General features: G+C 43.3%; 1 protein-coding gene across 5 annotated transcripts in view; it reads left to right on the top strand.

Annotated features, from left to right (window-relative positions):
* The window catches only part of DENND1A (DENN domain containing 1A), a 1,150,393-nt gene that overhangs the window by 494,003 nt on the left and 639,375 nt on the right, over nucleotides 1–17,015 (top strand). The window lies entirely within an intron of this gene.

Genomic DNA, 17,015 nt, shown 5'->3' with positions numbered 1-17,015 from the left:
ACATCAGCTGCACACATTGGACTGCAAGAGAGCATTGGCCTTCTATCTGGAGTGGACACAGCCCAACAGACAGTCCGCCCAATTGTTTCTTTTGATCCCAACAGGAGGGGAGTGGCTGTGGGGAAACGCACCATATCCAATTGGCTAGCAGATTGCATTTCCTTCACTTACGCCCAGGCTGGGCTGGCTCTTGAGGGTCATGTCACAGCTCATAATGTTAGAGCCATGGCAGCGTCGGTAGCCCACTTGAAGTCAGCCACTATTGAAGAGATTTGCAAAGCTGCGACGTGGTCATCTGTCCACACATTCACATCTCATTACTGCCTGCAGCAGGATACCTGACGCGACAGTCGGTTCGGGCAGTCAGTGCTTCAGAATCTGTTCGGGGTTTAGAATCCAACTCCACCCCCCTAGGCCCAATTTTTATTCTGTTCCAGGCTACACTCTCAGTTAGTTGGATAAGTTGTTAGGTCAATCTCAGTTATGTCCTCGCCGTTGCGAGGCCCAATTGACCATGGTTGTTGTTTTGAGTGAGCCTGGGGGCTAGGGATACCCCATCAGTGAGAACAAGCAGCCTGCTTGTCCTCGGAGAAAGCGAATGCTACATACCTGTAGAAGGTATTCTCCGAGGACAGCAGGCTGATTGTTCTCACAAACCCGCCCGCCTCCCCTTTGGAGTTGTGTCTTCCCTTCTCTTTGTCTTGCTACATATGAGACTGGCCGGCACGAGCCGGTTTCGGGCGGGTTGACGGCTGCGCATGCGCGGTGCGCATGGGCGCGCGAGGACTAGCAAAGGCCTTTGCTAGTGAAGATTCCGATTGGAGGGGCTGCCGTGGACGTCACCCTATCAGTGAGAACAATCAGCCTGCTGTCCTCGGAGAATACCTTCTACAGGTATGTAGCATTCGCTTTACACAACAAAAAGATCCCTGCAGAAGATCCAGGGTGGCCAGGACAGCAAGGTATACCTGTCTGCGCAGTCAGAGAGGAGTTCATTCTCTCCTCACATTGTTTTCAAGGCAATTTTCCCCATAAGTGGTGAGTGCAGTGTGCAGTCAGAAGGGCTTATCTTGTTTACTGATTTTTTCTTCTAGCTTGCCAATGCTATGGAGAAGGAGCAACCTGTCTAAGCAGTGAACCTTGACCAGTGTGGGTTGCTGAAGCCAACCCAGGCTATCCTCTGGGTTTTTTTACACTCTTCTATTCATCTGGGGCTGCTCTGCTTTGGTAGTCATTTTGAGCCATGTAGTGCCACTGAGCGAGGATTGATGGGGGAAGATGGGGAATGATGCTACAAGGCAGGGAAGGCCTACAGGATCCCTGAAATGGCTCCTTCTCTCTCCTAGGGCCTATTTTCAGTGCAGACTCTACACAAAACCAGCAGGTAATTAATGTTGCCCTGGAGAGCTGGTCCTGTAACCCCGGGGGGGTTGTGGGGATGGGGTGGGGTGCGCAATGTACTAGTGGAATGTTTAGGGCTTAGAGCAGAGGCTGGGGTCAGATGAAGTTAAAATGCCTATGGCTCCCTTAGTCCAGCATGGGTGCCAGCTCAGTGAGAGTGTAGCACCCCCAACCCCCCCTTCAACCCCCCCTTGACTTCCCCCCCAGACTCTGGCTGAGTACTTTCATAAGGTTCACAGGATTAAACTTGAATTTTCAACCAGGTCACCTCCACCTCTCCTTCCCTTAGTCCATTTTCTCAACCCTCCAACCCCCCCTGCCTCCTTTTCTTCCTTTTCTGAAATCACTGAAGAGGAAACTACACATCTTCTTTTCTCCTCGTAACTAACTACCTGTTCCTCTGCTCCTATTCCCAGCCATCTATTTAACACTATCTCTCCTACTGTCATCCCTTTTATCTGTCATATCCTCAATCTTTCACTGTCCACTGCGACTGTTCCTGATGCCTTCAAACATGCCGTAGTCACACCACTCCTTAAAAAACCTTCATTGTCCTTCCAACTATCGCCCCATCTCCCTCCTCCCTTTCCTATCGAAGATACTTGAATGTGCTGTTCACCGCCGTTGCCTTGACTTTCTTTCATCTCAAGCTATTCTTGATCCACTTCAATCTGGCTTTTGCCCCCTTCATTCAACTGAAACAGTGCTTGCTAAAGTCTTCAGTGATCTGTTCCTGGCCAGATCCAAAGGTCTCTATTCTTTCCTCATCCTTCTCGATCTGTCTGCTGCTTTTGACACTGTTGATCACAGCCTACTCCTTTATACACTGTCCTCACTTGGATTTCAGGGCTCTCTTCTTTCCTGGTTTTCTTCTTATCTCTCCCAGCGTACCTTTAGTGTATACTCTAGTGAATCCTCCTCTACTTCTATCCCACTGTCAGTTGGTGTACCTCAGGGATCTGTCCTGGGACCTATACTTCTTCCCTTGGTACTCTGATCTCATCCCATAGTTTTCAGTATCATCTTTATGCTGATGACTCCCAGATCTACCTCTCCACACCAGAAATCTCAGCTGAAATCCAGGCCAAAGTATTAGCCTGCCTGTCTGACATTGCTGCCTGGATGTGTCAGCGCCATCTGAAACTAAACATGACCAAGACTCAGCTTCTCATCTTTCCCCCTAAACCAGCCTCTCCTCCTCCCCCATTCTCTATTTTTGTTGATAACACTCTCATCCTTCCTGTCTCATCAGCTCGTAACCTTGGGGTCATCTTTGACTCCTCTCTCTCCTTCCCTGCACATATTCAGCAGACTGCTAAAACCTGTCATTCGTTCTCTATAATATCAGCAAAATTCGCCCTTTCCTTTCTGAGCACACTACCAGAACCCTCATCCACACTCTTATCACCTCTCGCTTAGACTATTGCAACTTGCTTCTCACAGGTCTTCCACTTAGCCATCTCTCTCCTCTTCAATCTGTTCAAAATTCTGCTGCACGACTAATATTCTGCCAGTGTCGTTATGCTCATATTAGCCCTCTCCTCAAGTCACTTCACTGGCTTCCTATCCGTTTCCGCATACAGTTCAAACTCCTCTTATTGACTTATAAGTGCATTCACTCTGCAGCTCCTCAGTACCTCTCCACTCTTATCTCTCCCTACATTCCTTCCCTGGAACTCCGTTCACTGAGTAAATCTCTCTTATCTGCACCCTTCTCCTTCACTCCTAACTCCAGACTCCGTTCCTTTTATCTTGCTGCACCATATGCCTGGAATAGACTTCCTGAGCTGGTATGTCAAGCTCCATCTCTGGCCGTCTTCAAATCTAGGCTAAAAGCCCACCTTTTTTGATGCTGCTTTTAACGCCTAACCCTTATTCACTTGTTCAGAACCCTTATTTTATCATCCTCACTTTAATATTCCCTTATCTCTTGTTTGGCCTATTTGTCCTAATTAGACTGTAAACTCTGTCGAGCAGGGACTGTCTCTTCATGTTCAAGTGTACAGCGCTGCGTACGTCTAGTAGCGCTTTAGAAATGATAAGTAGTAGTAGTAGTAATATAGATTACCTGGCTTCAGGGAGGGATATCTTGTGCAGGGTAACACCTGCAATTGTTGAAGCAATTCTGCCATTCTTTCTTTTTATTTTATCTCCTTCTCGGCCCTCCCTTCCTGAAGGGAGCACAATAATGACAAGCTGTAGGTAGTTGGGAATGAGTAGCATGTGATGGCATTTAGGAGTAAGCAGCCTTGGGTGCCTCAACTGCATGCAAATCTCTCTCATGAATATTAATTGTGGATATCCTGAAAACCTGACTGGCTGGGGTGCCTTCAGAACCAGGGTTGGGAACCACTGATCTACAGTATTGTTCCATACGATTAATTTAGAATACTATTCAAGTGTTGCAGATCTGCTTTGTTAGTACTATAGTGGCAAGTTCTAGGGCTGCAGTGCACCTTGTATCTGTAATGGTATCACTGAATTGTCAGTGTTCTCTGCCTGTATCTGCTGATAGGGGTCATAACCCACTCATCTGAACTGCTAGGAGGTTTTGAGGAAAGAAAATTAGCACATAGGAACAAATGTCACCTTTTTCTCCAATCCTTTTCTAATATTTCCTAATGTTCTGTGAGCTTTTTTGACTGTTGCTGCACACTGAACAGAGGATTTCAAAGTATTGCTCATGAATTACTTTTTAAATTCCAGTTAATCTTTTTTTCTGTAAAAGGTTCAGGGGTCCTTTTACAAAGGCGCACTGAAAAATGGCCTGCGGTAGTGTAGGCACGGGTTTTGGGCGCATGCAGAATAATTTTTCAGCGCACTTGTAAAAGAGGCCTTTTTTTGCCGAAAATGAAAGTGCGGCAAAATCAATATTGCCACATGTCCATTTTGGGTCTGAGACCTTACCACCAGCCATAGACCTAGCAGTAAAGAATTTGGGCAGTAATGACCTATGTGCGTCAGATGCCACTTGGTGCGCATCTGCTACGCACGCCCGAAAATAAAAAATATTTTTGAGATGTGCGTATTGGATGCACGCCAAAAATGAAATTACCACAAGAGCCACGCAGTACTCGGGTGTTAACTCCATTTTGGCGCGGGTTGGGCGCACGTAGACGCTTATGCGGCTTAGTAAAAGGACCCCCTCAGTTAGCTTTGCCATCACATTATGTGGCTTGCTAAAATGTTTCACGGTTGTCTATGTAGGATAGTGATTCTCAAACCTGACCTGAGGGATTTCAGAGTTTCCAGAATAAATATGTATGAGCCAATACACACAAAGAGAGGGTGGCTTACCCAGCTGGTGTAAAAGTCCAAGCCTTACCAAACTGGTAAAAACTGATAAAAAAGAATAAATAATACTTAATTAAAAAGGCAAACTCACCAGAAATCAAAAATAAAAATGGATGGAGAAGGATGGCAGTATAATGTACTCATCTATATCTCTGACCTGGGTATTGCAAGCCACTCTTTTTCTGTGTGTATTGGCACATAGAATATGGCTTCCTTTTAGTTTTTAATATATACGTGTATGTTGGTATATATGCTTTTAGACTAATATTTATTCTACTTCGATTGATTTTACACTCATAGAGGTTGGCTATGCATTTGTTCTTTATTTTTTAATATTGAAGTTGTATACATATTCTTTCATTGTTTTTAATTGTTAATATTTGTTCCCTTATGGTTTGAATGTGAGTTGTTTTTTTTTTTTTCTAATACCAATATATTTGTTTTTGCAGTAGTCATCTGCCTCTGAGGCAGCTGTTTGGCAAAACATGACCATATTGGGCAAACTTGTTTAAACCTGGGAGCTAGAAGTGTTAATAAAGACTCTTTTCTTCATATGGTCTACTTCTTTTCTGTCTTCCATATTGGATTTTGGGGGCTGTTTTTCTTGTTGCTTTCTCTATCCTGAAAACTTGACTAACTGATACACCCTCGGTCCCCTTAGGGGGACTTTTACAAAAATGCCCTATGTTTTTGTACTTAGCATGCTTTAACAGAAAAATTAAAGCATGGTAAGTACAAAGGCTATGTGCTAATTGTTGGGAGCATACCCAGCATGTCCTCAACAATTACTCCACTGAAAACTTAATTAGCGCATGCAAATTTTGTCTCATTTAGTGCAAAGGCACTTAACGCCTCCTATTGAAGAGGTACTAAGTAAATCCACTCTAATAGCAAAAGTGATGGTGCACAGTAAGTACCATGTGCTAACTGTACTATGCAGTCTCCGCCCATTCTCCATTTATTTCCTTCCCCCATATAAGAACATGCGGTTAATGAACAAATTTGTGCACACTAACCAGCATGACACTGTACTAACAGTTGGCACACTTGTGCTGTAGTGGTTAGCACATGCAAATTTACACATTAGCAACTTTACGCAGCTCAGTAAAAGGGCCTCTTAATGTAGGCTATCAGATTTATGCAGTCTCTGAGATAATTGGTTAAAACAACGTATGCTCAGAAGAAAATGTTAATTTTCTTTGATGGGAACAAGTGAAAATTTTGGTTTTAGTAATGACCTTAAGAAATGCTACATTTTATACAACTGGTTATAGCCAGTATGGTCCAGCAGTTCTCTTTGAACTGGGAGTTAAAATTTCTGTGTGGAAATCCCCACTCTACCAGTTAATCTTCATGAGACTAGAGGGCAATTAACTTATCTCTCTGTGCCTCAGTTTACTCAACTGTAACTGGATAAAAATTACAGTAGTATTCTTCCTTTGGTTTTGTCTCTTCATAATCTGTCAAGCACTATCTTGCATGGAAACATCTGCTGTGAGGCATGACTGCTTGCATATTTTTAAAAAATGATATACATATTGGGTTTCTGCTGGAATGAAATATTACTATGTAAATTCTAATTGCTATAAATACATATCCAAGACAAGCAATTTTTTTCCTTTTTCTTTTAAACCATCTTTTCTCCTTTTGTACTGCTCCCTCTTGCCTTATTTTTGTTTTTTCTGCATGTGCTGAGGGATTGATGGTCATTCTTCGGGTTGGAGTTTCAGGCAGTGGCGTAGCCAACGGTGGGCTTGGGTGGGCCCAGGCCCCCACCCACTTTTGGGCTCAGGCCCACCCAGTACCAGCATAGCTATAATGTGGCTGGCAGGGATCCCCAAGCCCCACCAGCCGAAAACTCCCAACAACTGTCCCTCCTGCATACCTTTTAAATACCAGATGCCTGCAGTGAGCAGCGACTGATACATACTGTTCGCACTGGCCCCACAGCCTTTGCTCTGATGCATTCTTGCCTAGGCAGAAACAGGAAGTTGCATCAGAGCGAAGGGTATGGAGCCAACATCAGCAGTGTGTATTAGTTGCTGCCCGTTGCTGGTGAAAATCTGCTATTTAAAAGGTATGTGGGAGAGGGAGGATATTTGAGAGACCATATGGCATGCAGGTGAGAGAAGGAGAGACCACATCATCTGTGTCATGAGGCGGGGTTCTTCTGCCCACCCATCTTGGGCCCAGGCCCACCCAAAATTGGGTGTCTGGCTACGCTCCTGCTTTCAGGTGACAGAAATAGAAGTAAAATGAACAATTGGAGCCAGCTGTGTGGGTGCCAGTGGGTGTTGAGCACTCCGAATATCGAGCAAGCTCCTTCACTGACCAAGGAAGGGTGATTTGTTTGTTTTGTTTTTGGCACTCCCAATCATTTCAAAATGTTGGCACTTATGAAATGCCTACTTTTGAAGAAGGCTGTCTACACAGTTAGCAAGAAAAAAGGCCTCAAAGAGCTTCCAGATCATCAATGGATCTGCTGAAGCTACAGCGGGTCTCACGACCCTACTTTCATCCTTGGCCAAAAAAACCTGCTTAACGTTATTTAATTAATTCATCGTGGATACTTTATGTATAAACTCCACCTTTATAGACATTTCAATAGCGTATATGTCTTATCTTTTATAGTGAGAGAACCACTTATCTTTTATAGTGAGAACTCTTAAATCAGCGTGTCGTGCTGTTTCCCTCTCTTCTTTTTATTTTCGATGTGTTAAGCCGACGGTGGCCAGCGTTTTGCACGGCTGCTTCAGGGCTTCAATTACACATTCCTGCTTTATTCCAGCGGCGATTCTCTCACGCGCGTGTCACCGCCCGCCACCTTATTAACCGCTCTTCAAAACAGCCCTTGCCGCCTCCAGCGGGCGCGAGCGAGGCTGGAGGCGGCAAGGGCTATTTTGAAGAGCGGTTAATAAGGTGGCGGGCGGTGACACGCGCGCGAGAGAATCGCCGCTGGAATAAAGCAGAAATGTGTAATTGAAGCCCTGAAGCAGCCTTGCGAAACGCTGGCCACCGTCGGCTTAACACATCGAAAATAAAAAGAAGAGAGGGAAACAGCATGACACGCTGATTTAAGAGTTCTCACTATAAAAGATAAGTGGTTCTCTCACTATAAAAGATAAGACATATACGCTATTGAAATGTCTATAAAGGTGGAGTATATACATAAAGTATCCACGATGAATTAATTAAATAACGTTAAGCAGGTTTTTTTGGCCAAGGATGAAAGTAGGGTCGTGAGACCCGCTGTAGCTTAAGCAGATCCATTGATGATCTGGAAGCTCTTTGAGGCCTTTTTTCCTGCTAACTGTGTAGACAGCCTCCTTTGGAGGAAGTTTCAGTCATTTATTAGCAGCAGATCCTGGTTTTTGTATTTGAGGTAGATTGCTTGATCTGCATTCGAACAGCATTTAATACTTTTGAAGAAGGACATGACAACTTGAGCTGTCTGTTCTTGCTATACCCCTGCCTACTGTTTTAGGTAGAGTGGAAATGGCCCCGAGTATCTGAAGAATAGGATGATCCTCCACATACCGCCAAGGACACTAAGGTCTTCCCAAGGACTTTCACTAACTACACCCTCTCTAAAAGACATTACACGATGTGATACCCGTAAGCTAGCCTTCTCCAGAGTAGCCCCCACACTCTGGAATGCACTTGCCTGAAAGGCTCCGCTTAACACAAGACTACCTCTACTTCAGGAAGCAGGTGAAAGCTTGGCTCTTCAACCAAGCCTTTAATGGAAGAAATAACTAACTTGTTAGTCTCACTCAGACACACAAGGATTGACTGGGGCTGACACATACTGCAGCGGTACATGTTTATCCACTCCTACCCTAGCTGAGATGATATTTAGCCATCTCTCTGACCTCACGTGCAACTTTCTTCAAATCAGTCGCCTTGTTTTCTGATTCTTTCTGCTTTCTTGCTCATCTGTGTGTTACAACTTTGCCTTACCCTTCACTACCAATTATAATGTTCTAGTACGTGTTGTGTTGTCATTGCAAGGGGTGTACCATGCCATACTTTGTATTGTTCGAATATTTTTGCTGCTCTAATTGCCTACTGCTCATGTTTGGTCTATTCTTGCTGTACACCGCCTTGAATGAATTCCTTCAAGGAGGCAGTAAATAAGTCCTGATAAATAAATATAAGATCTTATAATTAAAAAAATAGAAATAAAAAATATCACATACAGACAGAATGATAACTTACAGTTAGCAGGTTTCTATGCAAATAAAACTAAGATGCCATTTTTATCAGGCAGCAGATACACACGTTTTGGTACAGAATTGCTTCAGATGCAAACATAAGTTGCAATGTAAAGGAGGTTTCTTTGTGTAGTAATATTTTACAGCCCTGTTCATTTTCTAATACTCATGCTTCAAGGGCTTTCCCAAAAGGCAAACCTCTATCTTTGACTAGTTTGGGAAGAATTCTATCATTTTTGCATTTTGTCTGCCATATTATTTTGGTGTTTCCAGATCTTTTTTTCTGCTGATAACCTTAATTTTGATCTAGACCATTTTGGTCATTGAGCAGTGTGTGCATGATGTTTTTAATGGCAGGATTCTAGAAAGTATCCCAACTTGGTTTTTATGCAATTAAGAGTGTTCTTTTTCTAAGCTGCATTACATAAGTACATAAGTAATGCCATACTGGGAAAAGACCAAGGGTCCATCGAGCCCAGCATCCTGTCCACGACAGCGGCCAATCCAGGCCAAGGTCACCTGGCAAGCTTCCCAAACATGCAGATATTCTATACATGTTATTCCTGGAATTGTGGATGTTTCCCATTTAGTAGCGGTTTATGGACTTCTCCTTTAGGAAACCGTCCAACCCCTTTTTAAACTCTGCTAAGCTAACCGCCTTCACCACTTTCTCCGGTAACGAATTCCAGAGTTTAATTATATGTTAGGTGAAGAAAAATTTTCTCCGATTTGTTTTAAATTTACTACACTGTAGTTTCATCACATGCCCCCTAGTCCTAGTATTTTTGGAAAGCGTGAACAGACGCTTCACATCCACCTGTTCCACTCCACTCATTATTTTATATACCTCTATCATGTCTCCCCTCTGCCGTCTCTTCTCCAAGCTGAATAGCCCTAGCCTCCTTAATCTTTCTTCATAGGGAAGTCGTCCCATCCCCGCTATCATTTTAGTCGCCCTTCGCTGCACCTTTTCCAATTCTACTATATCTTTCTTGAGATGCGGCAACCAGAATTGAACACAATACTCAAGGTGCGGTCGCACCATGGAGCGATACAACGGCATTATAACATCCTCACATCTGTTTTTCATACCTTTCCTAACAATACCCAACATTCTATTCGCTTTCCTAGCCGCAGCAGCACACTGAGCAGGAGGTTTCAGCGTATTATCGACGACGACACCCAGATCCCTTTCTTGGTCCGTAACTCCTAACGTGGAACCTTGCATGATGTAGCTATAATTCAGGTTCTTTTTTCCCACATGCATCACCTTGCACTTGCTCACATTAAACGTCATCTGCCATTTAGCCGCCTAGTCTCCCAGTCTCGTAAGGTCCTCTTGTAATTTTTTACAATCCTGTTGCGATTTAACAACTTTGAATAACTTTGTGTCATCAGCAAATTTAATTACCTCGCTAGTTACTCCCATCTCTAAATCATTTATAAATATATTAAAAAGCAGCGGTCCTAGCACAGACCCCTGAGTAACCCCACTAACTACCCTTCTCCATTGTGAATACTGACCATTTAACCCCACTCTCTGTGTCCTATCCGTCAACCAGTTTTTAATCCACAATAGGACATTTCCTCCTATCCCATGACCCTCCAATTTCCTCTGTAGCCTTTCATGAGGTACCTTGTCAAGTGCCTTTTGAAAATCCAGATACACAATATCAACCGGTTCCCCTTTGTCCACATGTTTGTTTACTCCTTCAAAGAATTGAAGTAAATTGGTCAGGCAAGATTTCCCCACACAAAATCCATGCTGACTTGGTCTCAGTAATCCATGTCCTCGGATGTGCTCTGTAATTTTGTTTTTAATAATAGCCTCTACCATTTTCCCCGGCACTGACGCCAGACTCACCGGTCTATAATTTCCCGGATCTCCCCTGGAACCTTTTTTAAAAACGGCGTTACATTGGCCATCCTCCAATCTTCCGGTACCACGCTCGATTTTAAGGATAAGTTGCATATCACTAGCAGTAGCTCCACAAGCTCATTTTTCAGTTCTGTCAGTACTCTAGGATGAATACCATCCGGTCCAGGAGATTTGCTACTCTTCAGTTTGCTGAACTGCCCCATTACGTCCTCCAGGTTTACCGTGAAGTCAGTAAGTTTCTCCGACTCGTCCGCTTGAAATACCATTTCCGACACCGGTATCCCAACCAAATCTTCCTCGGTGAAGACCGAAGCAAAGAATTCATTCAGTCTCTCCGCTACGTCTTTGTCTTCCTTGATCGCCCCTTTCACCCCTCGGTCATCCAGCGGCCCAACCAATTCTTTTGCCTGCTTCCTGCTTTTAATATACCGAAAAAATTTTTTACTATGTTTTTTTGCCACTAATGCTATCTTTTTTCGTAATCCCTCTTGGCCTTCTTTATCTGCGCCTTGCATTTGCTTTGACACTCCTTATGCTGCTTCTTGTTATTTTCAGACGGTTCCTTCTTCCATTTTCTGAAGGCGTTTCTTTTAGCCATAATAGCTTCCTTCACCCCACTTTTCAACCAGGCCGGCTGTCTTTTGGACTTCTGTCTTTTCTAATTCGCGGAATATGTATGGCCAGGGCCTCCAGGATGGTATTTTTGAACAGTGTCCACGCCTGTTGACAGTTTTTACTCTCTCAGTTGCCCCCCTAAGTTTTTTTTTTTTACCGTTCTTCTCATTTTATCATAGTCTCCTTTTTTAAAGTTAAACGCTAACGTATTTGACTTTCTGTGTACAGTTACTTCAAGGTCGATATCAAAACTGATCATATTATGATCACTGTTATCAAGCATGCAGTATTAAAATTAGTGTGCATTAATTGCTACTGCACAAACATGCCAGCTGTCAGCGTGGTCATTTACCAGCTAGCACATGCTAATTCATCTTTATAGCATGGTTTGTGTTAGTGGGTGGGAACTGGACATGAGCGGAGAATGGGTTTGAATAGCTTACTGCAGTTGGTCTGAAAAATATACTGAACACTGTCAATTGTGTTGTTAGCGCAGGATCACTTAGCACCTCTTCAATGGGAGGCGCTTGGTATCGATACTATTCGCGAACAGTAACATGCAGTAATGAACATTTCAACATGACCTTTGCAGAGGATGTAGTGGGCATATCCCCAACAAGTAGTGCACAGCCTTTGCACTTAAGGAACATTAATTTTTAGTGTTAAGGCACATTAAGTGCAAAAACGTAACACACTTTAGTAAAAGGACCTCTAAATGTACCTGGAAAATGCTTAGATTACTTGCTTTCATAAGGAGCAACGAGTCAGTACTTCAGATCTGTCTTTCTCAGTTCTAACAATAAGGATGTACACAAGGGCTTCTTGAAAATCCAAATTGCACACTGCTGTTTACAGTTTGACACATTATGTGTCAAGTTATTTTGACTGTAGAATCTACCATGTTTTATTTCTTTCATTGGAAATGACTGAATCGTTGGTGTTTGGCTCTGTTCCATTCCACCACATGTGAGTAATATAGTTATCCATACCTTGTGGCATGACATATAGTATAACTCATTGAAGTAATATGTTCCATATGTATATATATTTATTGAAAGCCAAATATTTTCAACTTTTAGACATTCAAAATTTAAAGACATCGTTTATGCTGAACATATTTATTAAAATGCAGCTAACTCAATTTTAAATGCCTCTTAGTGAGGCAAGAGCATCTTGTATTGAAGGAATGAAAGCATTTAATTCACTAGCATTTTTATGTACCACAGCCATTTTTCTTATCTTTTTTTTGTCTTACATAATAGTATAAAGTTTGGGGGTCATTGTATATAATCAAATAGAACATTGATGGGAAAACAATAATTAGTTTTGAAATTGAATGGTATAGTTAGTAATAATAAAAAAAAATCTTAAGGCAGCACTTCTTTTTACAGTGCTGTACATTGTTCTAAAGAGTAGTAGCAATAATGAAAGTTGGAGAACAGCAGTGGTGTGGGATCCTGCAGACAAATGGCCATTGCTAGCCAGGTGAGGAGTATCAATTCTATTTATATGTTGGAAAGAGAGTTCCTATGCTGTTACAGAATCTGACATTATCAACGAGCGCTTGTTGCCTCTACAAAATGCCTTCAACCCAGGATTGGGTGAGGAGTTCCAGCAATTAATCCCACCTGTGAGTTGGAGAGAATGCTGACACTGTTAGGCGTGTAAGTTGTTATCAGTGAATTTTTGCCACCTCTACAAAAGCCTGCAAGAGGCGCACGACCACGGGGATGTTGCCAAAGAGATGTCACATCTGTGGTCAAGACCACCCTCAGATTTACCTTATTTCTGGGGGTCAGCATCTGTGCTGGCTTCTGTCTGTGTGTTAGTTTTGTCTCTGTCTCTGTGTGCTGATTGCTTCGCTAGACCTCACCTGTGTGGGCTATGCCTCTCTGAGGAGCCAGCATCTAAGATGGCTTCCGCTTGTTCTGTGCCAGCTTCCAAAATGGCTCCTGCCTGTCCTTCCTGTGTGTTCACTTCCTATGTGTTCCAAGCCTCTCCTTGGTGTGAGTGTATTCCCTGCTCCTGTCCTGCAGTAGGTGACATCATCAGTGAGAGCCTTCATAAGGAAGTGCTGTCCGGGCATTCAGGGCCTTTGCATAGTAAGTGTGTTATGCCAAAAGGTCGCCAGGTTAGTCAGTGTACTGTTGCGCTGTTACATAGCCTGTCTCTGGGTTCTTGCCCATCTGCAATTTATCTCTGTGGACTGCTAGTCCTTCCGAGTGGGCTCCTGCCCTTCTGCTTTGTGTCTGTGGATTGCTAGTTCTTCTGTGTGGGCTTTTGCCCTTCTGCTTTGTGTCTGTGGACTGCTAGTCCTTCTATTGCCTTACTCTGTGTTTGGAGTCTGAAGCTTCAGCCATTTTCTCTCTGTCTGTGTTTGGGGCTGCTGAAGCTTCAGCCCTGACTCTGTTAGCCCTGGTTTATTCCTCTGTCTGCTGCCTGCCCAAAGACTGTTAGCTCCTGGTTTATTCTGTCTGCTGCCTGCCCAAAGACTCTGTTAGCTCCTGGTTCCTGCTTCTGTCTGCTTTGCCAAGCTTGCTTGTATATCCTGAGTCCTGTTTCTGCCAAGCCTGCTTGTATATCCTGAGTCCTGCTTCTGCCTAGCTAGTGTGTATATCTTGAGTATATATCCTGAATCCTGTCTCTGCCTAGCTAGTATGTATATCCTGAGTGTATGTCCTGAATCCTGTCTCTGCCTAGCTAGTGTGTATATCCTGAATCCTGCTTCTGCCTAGCTAGTGTGTTTATCCTGAGGGTATATCTGGATCCCCGTTCTGCCTAGCTTGCATGTATATCCTAGTCCCTGCTCCTGCCAAGCCTTTGTGTACGTCTTGTCTTCTTAGTCTGTCTTCTGTTTCTGGCTTAGTGGCTGCGTGCAGCTTTCAGTCCTAGTCTAGTACCTAGACAAGCCTTTCTCATGTATCCCAGACCCAGGGTGGGTCCTCTGGATCTTCAGTTCCTCCCTTGTCCTACAAGTCCTGCCGGCCACCTGCACTCAGGAGCTCAACTCCTGAGGAACTGTGGCCAAGCGCAGGTGAAGCTGTTCTTGTTCTGCCTGTTCTAGTTGCCTGCCTCAATTACTACTCCAGTCCAGAGTTCCAGTCCTCCACTTCCTTGTATCCAGTCCCAGGGTGGTCTTGCCTGCCGCTCCTCGGCAGTGGTCCAAGGGCTCACGAATTCCGGTTCTGCCTCGAGGACCTGACAAGAGACATACCCAAAGCAGCACACTATGCCCCTTGGAGCACAATGTGGCTTCTTGGTGCATCAAGGAGATCCAGGAAAGGAGTGAGTGAAGTTTGGAACCATGGCCAAATGGAAGATCAAGACTAAGCCTATGAGGTCTTCTACTTCTGTTGGCCCAGTGGATAGACGTGTTGTTACTAATGCCAATACTAATACTGTAGTTCTGTCACTGGAAAGTGCTTCTATAATCTTGCCCAATAGGACTCTCCACCTCTTTAACTGACAACATCTCCTATTCCCCAGATCATTGCCGTGGTAGGGTGGGTGGCTCATTTTAGGCTACCTCTCTTCCCCTTTCCTTGACTAAGGAAAGTAAAAATTCTAATTTAGGAACACAACCTTGAGGTGATTTCCTTGAATCATGATGTTACTCAAAAAATATTGAGACTGTGGAGGTTACTTAAAATTATTCCTCAGTTATGTGTATTCACTTCAGAGGCATTTTGTAATTAAGATTGATTCACTACAGTCAATTACATATAATAGATAATAAAGGTTTTTTTTTTCTGTTTGTAAAACAGTAGTACCTCTGCTGATAAAGAAAGCCTTCTCATACATCGTAAGTCGGAGACAATGGAATATTCTCTTAGGATGAAAAACCTTTGTTTTCTCAATTTTCCTTGTACACATTGCCTTTCAGCAGAGATACTAATGAGGAAGTATTTCAAAGAGGCTTTGTGCCTTCCAAATAGTGAAGAGATTGTTCTTGTAAAGATTATTAACAGTCTTTGAAGAGGTTTCATAAGAGCCATCTAAAGGGAGATCCTGATGATTTAGGGCCATCAGCTAATGCTGATTTGACTGCTTTCTTGGAAGATTCCTCAGATAATATTTTAGCCAGGTCTGTCTTGTTGTGACCTTTCTCAGTGAAGGGGACAAATTGCAGTATTCAAGCCTTATTTCAGGAAGAAAGCATTGATGTTTTGTGGTCAAAGGATTCAAATCTTTCTGGATGTGGCTTGGGTAACTCGTTTGACACACAAGAATTTTTTTGTCACTGAGAGCTAGGGTTTTGGCTTTGGGTGCAGTTTTTTCCCCCTCAGATTCCCTTGTAAATATTTGGTTTCATATCAAGGCAATCTGTATAGTTACCTGATATTTTCCATTGGAACATAGCTGCTTCCTAGGATTAGGGTTAGGGTTAGGTTTAGATGAGAAGTTTATTATTCTTTGTTCTTTAATATTAGTTTTTTTTCCTTAGGTATGTAACTTACATTTCCCCTAGATGTGTACCAATAATTGTTTTTTTGGGTTCCCCCCACCCTTTCCTTTTAGGTACTGCATTGAAGTGAGTTGATTGTTCCCTGGTTATTATTACTGCTAGTTTCATACTTGTGATTGTGGAATGTAATCTCATAAATTCAATAAAAAATATTTAATGCCAGGTTTCAGGTCTTTTCAGGGAGCAATTTAGTAGTGTGGACTGTTCCAATAATGCACATCAAGGGTTTCAGTACCATCAGAGAACAATGTTCACCAAGACCTTTCAGTGCTAATCAGATATGGATGTTATTGACTCTCTTTAGTTTATGAGCAGGTTACGTGGAGATTAATTTTATAAAAGGGCACTTAGACTGTCAAAGTACATGTACATATATACCTTTATAAAATAACCTACCCAGAAGTTCCCACACAATGTTACACTTAGTCTGAAGCAATATTCTCTATAAGGACTGATTGTATGCAAAATTTTCAGCCCATGTAAAAAAATGTTTGCTGACCAGATGTCCTAAGGTGTGCTAATGAATTTAGTATGCGCTAAATGCTAAGAAGCCCATTTTATACCTATTAGCTTCTTATCAGTTAGCGTGTGCTAATCAGCACATGATAAATCTATTAGCGCATCTTATTAAAAGGAGCCCATAGTTTTTTTAAATACTGAATTTTTATTTTTACCTTAATATTAATATATTAATGTTTGTCTTATTTAACATGAATTAGAAACCAAAAAAGAAGGCTTTTCAGACGTGATGAAAAGTTAACTGAGAACTTATAGTTATAATGTCACGCAGCTCGTGATGACGAGGGCGGGACAGAGAGGGAAACTGCGCCGCCGAGGTTGATACCGCACCCGCCCACCCGAGGTCACTGCTACCGTTACCCCCCCCCCCCCCCACACACACACACCCGGCCCGGGCCCTCTCTCCGCTACTAAACTTACACAGCCATTCGCCGGAACGCAGCATGCACATCAGCTGAGCTGCCATCGGCCTTCCTTCCCTGCCTGTGTCCCGCCCTCGCTGACGTTACGTCACAGGAGGGCGGGACACAGGCAGAGAAGGAAGGGCCGATGGCAGCTCAGCTGATGTGAGTGCTGCGTTCCGGCGAATGGATGTGTAAGTTTAGTAGCGGAGAGAGAGAGGGCCCGG

Source organism: Microcaecilia unicolor, chromosome 6, assembly GCF_901765095.1.
Source record: "Microcaecilia unicolor chromosome 6, aMicUni1.1, whole genome shotgun sequence".
In the NCBI taxonomy this organism is placed as follows: Eukaryota; Metazoa; Chordata; class Amphibia; order Gymnophiona; family Siphonopidae; genus Microcaecilia; species Microcaecilia unicolor.
Note: the sequence above shows the minus strand (reverse complement) of the source record. Positions and strands in the feature narration are given on the sequence as shown.